Below are 5,970 nucleotides of genomic sequence, written 5' to 3' on the forward strand. Positions count from 1 at the left end.
TCGGAACTGATGGTTTGGGGTATGGAGATTTTAGGATCTGGGCGGGTATACGTATATGAAATAGTTGGATATGTCTTTGTAAGATTAGTGTACATCGGTTCTGTTCCGATGGAATTAATTCGTACCTAGTGACGTCAAGGATCGAAATGTGGTCCACAGGTTGACGCTTCGAACATTTTTCACCAGCCTTTGAACTCTATGGCAGTTGTGGAATTGTGGATGGGAACTTACTTGGGTTCTGGGAAGTCCAGCGACGGTGCGAGAGGCAGTGACTGTTCCACTCCGTTGAAACGCGTTTACACCGGCGGAAAAAAATCGAAACACCTAGAAGGATTTATGCGACATAAACGTAAGATTGTAGGCGTGTTTCTACATCTGAAAGATGGTGTCTAAGTATCGCGCCAGTAGCACGAGAGTGGGGTTAGTAGCACCGCAATGAGGATGAAAATCAGGTTTGCTTTAAACACATGCTGTAACGGTTGGGAGCGTTAGAAAGCTTTGAGATTGCTTGTGGTGAGTAATGTTAGTCAAGAATGTCTTTAAGGCTACAAGGATGCCATTATTAACACCTCATTGAGTTGGACCGAGATTATGTAATTGGGTTAGGAGAATCTGAGTGTATCTTCTGTTATATTGCAGAAAGACTTGGCAGGAACGTAGCTCCGAATATGGTAGCTGGCAGCCGTGGTCACGAAAATGTGCAGTCGCAAGAAGACGGGGCTCTGGACCGTCACGTAGAACTACTCAGGGGGAAGATCACCATATTCGGAGTTTTGTTCTTGCACTTCGTATGGCATCTGCAGCAGCAATTCCAGCAGCGGTTGCCACCACAGGGAGACAACGAACTGTTAGAAATCAGCTATTCAAGGATAGAGATGGCCTGCAGGTTGCATTCCAGTGACCCCAAACCACCTCCATTTGCGACTTCAGTGGTGTCAAGAGACGCCTCATTGGAGGGTAGGATGGAGATCTGTTGCGTTTGTAATGAAGGTTGGTTCTGTCTCGGTACCAGAGATGGCCGTGTGTTGGTTAGGGGTGTTGCGAATGCAGGAGGACGCTGTAGATTATTTTCAATCAGAAAGATACCCAAAAATTAGTAATAAAATTATATTCATTAAATATGAAGAAATACTCAGCCTAAATGATGATTCTTCTTGTGAAATGGCCAGCACAATTAGACGTTTGAAATTATTACAAGTCCTCCAAAATATTAAAGTACTGTCACTGTGTTGCGGGCAACGGTCTTGGCGCAGTGGATACACCGGTTCCCGTGAGATCACCGAAGTTAAGCGCTGTCGGGCGTGGTCGGTACTTGGATGGGTGACCATCCAGGCTGCCATGCGCTGTTTCCATTTTTCGGGGTGCACTCAGCCTCGTGATGCCAATTGGCGAGCTACTCGACCGAATAGTAGTGGCTTCGGTCAAGAATACCACCACCACCGGGAGAGCAGTGTGCTGACCCCACACCCCTCCTATCCGCATCCTCCATTGAGGATGTGAGGATAACACGGCGGTCGGATGGTACTGGTACGCCACTCGTGGCCTGAAGACGGAGTGAGTCACTGTGTCTCTTATGCCTATGTAGAGTCCAGACCTGACCTACGATGCCTGTGGAGCTTGGGTCTCGGAGACGGCGGACGAACACTGCAGCACGTAGACTCGTCGGTGAATGGGAGACTGTACACGCCTCGGCGCACTGAAGAGGACTGTCTGCCATAGCTCAGTGTTCCGATATTTAACGAGACATCGACCAATCGCTATCCACACACATGATGCCCATGGGTTGACAGCTGCACCCCTGGCGGACCTTGGTATGATTTGTACTGCCAATCCATATAGATGATGCGTTACGAGTCTCTCTAACTCGGTTTATCGATTGTGGTGCGGCACTGTCTGGAGTCGTGAGTACCGTCACCACAAGGAGGAGGCCAGTTGAGGGCCTGGAACCAACCTACCTGCGTGCTAGACACACTGGACCTACATTTGGCGTTATATTCCGGGTGACGATTTCGTATAATAGCAAGGGCTCTCTCGTGGTAATCCCACACACTATGTCTGCATATTTGTACATCAGTCTGGTGATTCGACCTGTTGTGCTGCCATTCGTGACCAACATTCCGGGGGGGTGGTTTTCAACAGGACAACGCTCTCTCATGTATCGCTGTTGTAACCACAGCATGCTCTACAGAGTGTCGACATGTGGCCTCGGCCTGCTCGATCACCAGATCTGTTTCCAGTCGAGCACATGCAGGACATCATCGGACGGCAGCTCCAGCATTATCCACGAACAGCGTTAACCTTCTCTGTATTGGGCGTACTAAGAGTCCAACAGGCCTGGAACTCCATTCTCACAAACTAACATCCAGTACCTGTACAACAAAAGCACGCAGGTTTGCATGCTTGCATTCAACATTCTGGCGGTTGCACCGGTTATTATTGTGTCAGCATTTCACATTTGCAATGTCTTATCTCGCGCTTACGATTACAATGTTAGTCACTTAAGTATTGTACCTAGTCAAATGGATTCCCGAAATCTGATTCCTCAAAATCAAGCAATTTCATAGCTGACATGGAATAAGCCCAAAAGAGTTGCCATTTTAATACCTAAGCACATGGAACTGAAAGGACTGCAAACCATTCCTGTCACATCTGATGTTTGAGCTTAACTTATATCGATGCGAAGGCCTCTGGAGATGGAGAGCTGCCCAAATTTAACAAGGATCGAGGAAACTGTAATTTTATTTGAGAAATCTACGATTTTAAAAGTTGTTCTCTTCCATCTATACACACACACATTATTATTAGTGTGACTGCTTAGAGATTTGTGAAAGAGGAGTACTCAAATCAAGACACAATGAATGTGTATGCAATCAGTTGCCGACTCTGCAAAAGAAGATATGAATGTGGAACTATAAATAATTTGTAAAGTAAATATAAAATGACTGAATGTAAATTAGTAGCTAACCATTCTATGTCGGCACCGCCAGTATATTTAACGCAATTAAAATTATTGTTGAATATATGTAAATGTTGTAACCAAAGACAAGCACTCGCTTACTACATCACTGAAAAAAATTTAATAACACGTTCTATAGTCCAGCGCCATACAATAAAATGTAGTGGTATATCGGTTGGAAAAGTCTAATCGACTCGTACGTTATGTTTAGTGGTGGAAGCTGTAAACGTAGCACTGTCATATTTACCGGGAGAGAATGAGAGCAGGGGCGTATGTTAACTGGTTGAAAATTAGAGCACGCACGAAAACTTTACTGAATCATGACCAGGGTACAGATTAGCTGGCTGTTTTTCAAGGAGTTTCTTGCGGGGTGGGGGAGTGGCCATGTACGTAAAAAAAAATATTCCATTTGAGTCCATAGAGATATCACGCACTGCACTGAACAGAGATATGAATGTTGTGCAGGGTCTGTTGAATTTAGTGAAACTAAATTTCTAATTGTTGTTGTTCATAGGTCCCCTAACTCTGACTTCAGAGCATTTCTGCTCCAGATAGAGAGGGTTCTTGATTCACTTTATAGGAAGTACCAGAAATTAGTTATATATGGTGACTTCAAGATAAATTTTGTATATGATGGTGCAAGAAAATGGATGTTGCTAGATCTCCTAAATTCATATGATCTGATGCAGACGGTGTTTTTTCCAACTAGGGTGCAGGGGAACAGTAGCACAGACCATGACGCACAAATTTTAACACTAAAAGACTTTTGTATTCAAACAAACATCACATATATGTAGGAAAGTTAATCGAACAGAGATAGAGAGTTTTTTAAAAATCGTTAAGGAACAAGAGTAGTACGATGTTTATAGTGCCGATAACATAGGTGAAAAATATAATGCTTCCTTAACACATTCTTTATGCTCCCAGAGGGTTGATTTCCATTAGAACGTTCTAAACTGGGTACTAGCAGCAAAAGGCAGCCTGGGTGGCTGACTAGTGGGATAAGGATGTCATGTATCACGAAGCGGAAATTATATCAAAACGCTAGAAGTAGTCACAATCAAGCTACAGTAGCCGATTACAAACAGTACTGTAAGGTGCTTAAAAATGTTATTAGGAAGTCAAAGAGTATGTGGTATGCAAATAGAATAATTAATTCAAAGGTCAGCAGCACAAGGTCGACGGTATACAGTCAGTTCGTAGTAAAAATATTTCTATTACTGATGTATCAGATATATGTACAGTATTTAGCAATCATTTTCTGAGCATTGCTGGTGAATTAAACAAAAATTTAGTCTCCACAGGGAATCATATAACTACCTTGGCAAATGCCTTTCCGAGATTGATGTCTGAAATACTCCTCTGTGATACAGACAAGGGGGAGATTGAGCCAATAATTAAATCGCTCAAGACTAAAGAATCTCATGGATATGATGGAGTGTCTAGCAGAATATTAAAGTAATGTGCTGCATATATTAGCCTCGTATTTAGCCATATTTGTAATTTTTCCTTTGGGAATGGTCAGTTTCCTGCATGGTTAAAGTACTCAGTAGTAAAGCCGCTTCATAAAAAAGGAGAAAGAATAATGTAGACAATTTTAGACCTATTTCTATGCCAACAGTGTTTGCTAAAGTTATTGAAAAGGCTGCATATGTAAGAATAATTGATCATTATATGGCACACGATTTGCTATCAAATGTACAGTTCGGCTTTAGAAGTCGTCTAACAACTGAAAATGCTATATTCTCTTTTCTCTGTGAGGTACTGGATGGGTTAAACGAAAGGTTTCGAACGCTAGGGATATTTTTTGATTTGACTAAGGTGTCTGATTATGTTGATCACAAAATATTGCTCTAGAAGTTGGACCATTACGGAATACGGGTAGTAGCTCACAATTGGTTCACCTCTTACTTTAGCAACAGACAGCAACAGGTCGTTATTCACAGTGTTGAGAATGGCTGTGATGTGGGGTCTGAGTGGGGTACGGTCAAGTGGGGGGTGCCCCAGGGATCAGTGTAGGGGCCACTCCTGTTCCTTATTTATGTAAATGATATGCCCTCTAGTACTACGGATACTCAAAAATATTTCTGTTTGCTGATGACACTAGCTTGGTAGTAAAGGATGTTGTGAGCAACACTGGCTATTTTTCAGATAGTGCAGTTCATGACAAAAGTTCATGGCTTGTAGAAAATAAACTAACGTTAAATCACAGTAAGACTCAGTTTTTACAGTTTCTGTCACAATTCAACAAAACCTGACGATTTAATTTCACAGAATGGGAATGTCATTAGTGAAACTGAACAGTTCAAATTTCTAAGTGTTCAGATAGATACACTACTGGCCATTAGAATTGCTACACCACGAAGATGACGTGGTACAGAAGCGAAATTTAACCGACAGGAAGAAGATGCTGTGATATGCAAATGATTAGCTTTTCAGAACATTTACACAGGGTTGGCGCCGGTGGTGACACCTACAACGTGCTGACATGAGGAAAGTTTCCAGCCGATTTCTCATACACAAACTGCAGTTGATCAGCGTTGCCTGGTGAAACGATGTTGTGATGCATCGTGTAAGGAGGAGAAATGCGTACCATCACGTTTCCGACTTTGATAAAGGTCGGATTGTAGCCTATCGCGATTGCAGTTTATCGTATCGCGACATTGCTGCTCGCGTTGGTCGAGATCCGATGACTGTTAGCAGAATATGGAATCAGTGGGTTCAGGAGGCTAATATGGAACGCCGTGCTGGAAACCAACGGCCTCGTATCACTAGCAGCCGAAATGACAGGCATCTTATCCACATGGCTGTAACGGATCGTGCGCCACGTCTCGATCCCTGAGTCAACAGATGGGGACGTTTGCAAGACAACAACCATCTGCACGAACAGTTCGACGACGTCTGCAGCAGCATGGACTATCAACTCAGAGGCCATGGCTGCGGTTACCCTTGACGCTGCATCACAGACAGGAGCGCCTGCGATGGTGTACTCAGCTACGAACCTGGGTGCACGA

At 43.5% G+C, this 5,970-nt stretch overlaps 1 pseudogene; it reads left to right on the top strand.

Annotated features, from left to right (window-relative positions):
• The first annotated feature begins 1,234 nt into the window (after window positions 1-1,234).
• On the top strand, window positions 1,235-1,352 carry LOC124796566 (annotated as a pseudogene).
• Window positions 1,353-5,970: the final 4,618 nt, after the last annotated feature.

This window comes from Schistocerca piceifrons, chromosome 4, assembly GCF_021461385.2.
Source record: "Schistocerca piceifrons isolate TAMUIC-IGC-003096 chromosome 4, iqSchPice1.1, whole genome shotgun sequence".
NCBI classification, from domain to species: Eukaryota; Metazoa; Arthropoda; class Insecta; order Orthoptera; family Acrididae; genus Schistocerca; species Schistocerca piceifrons.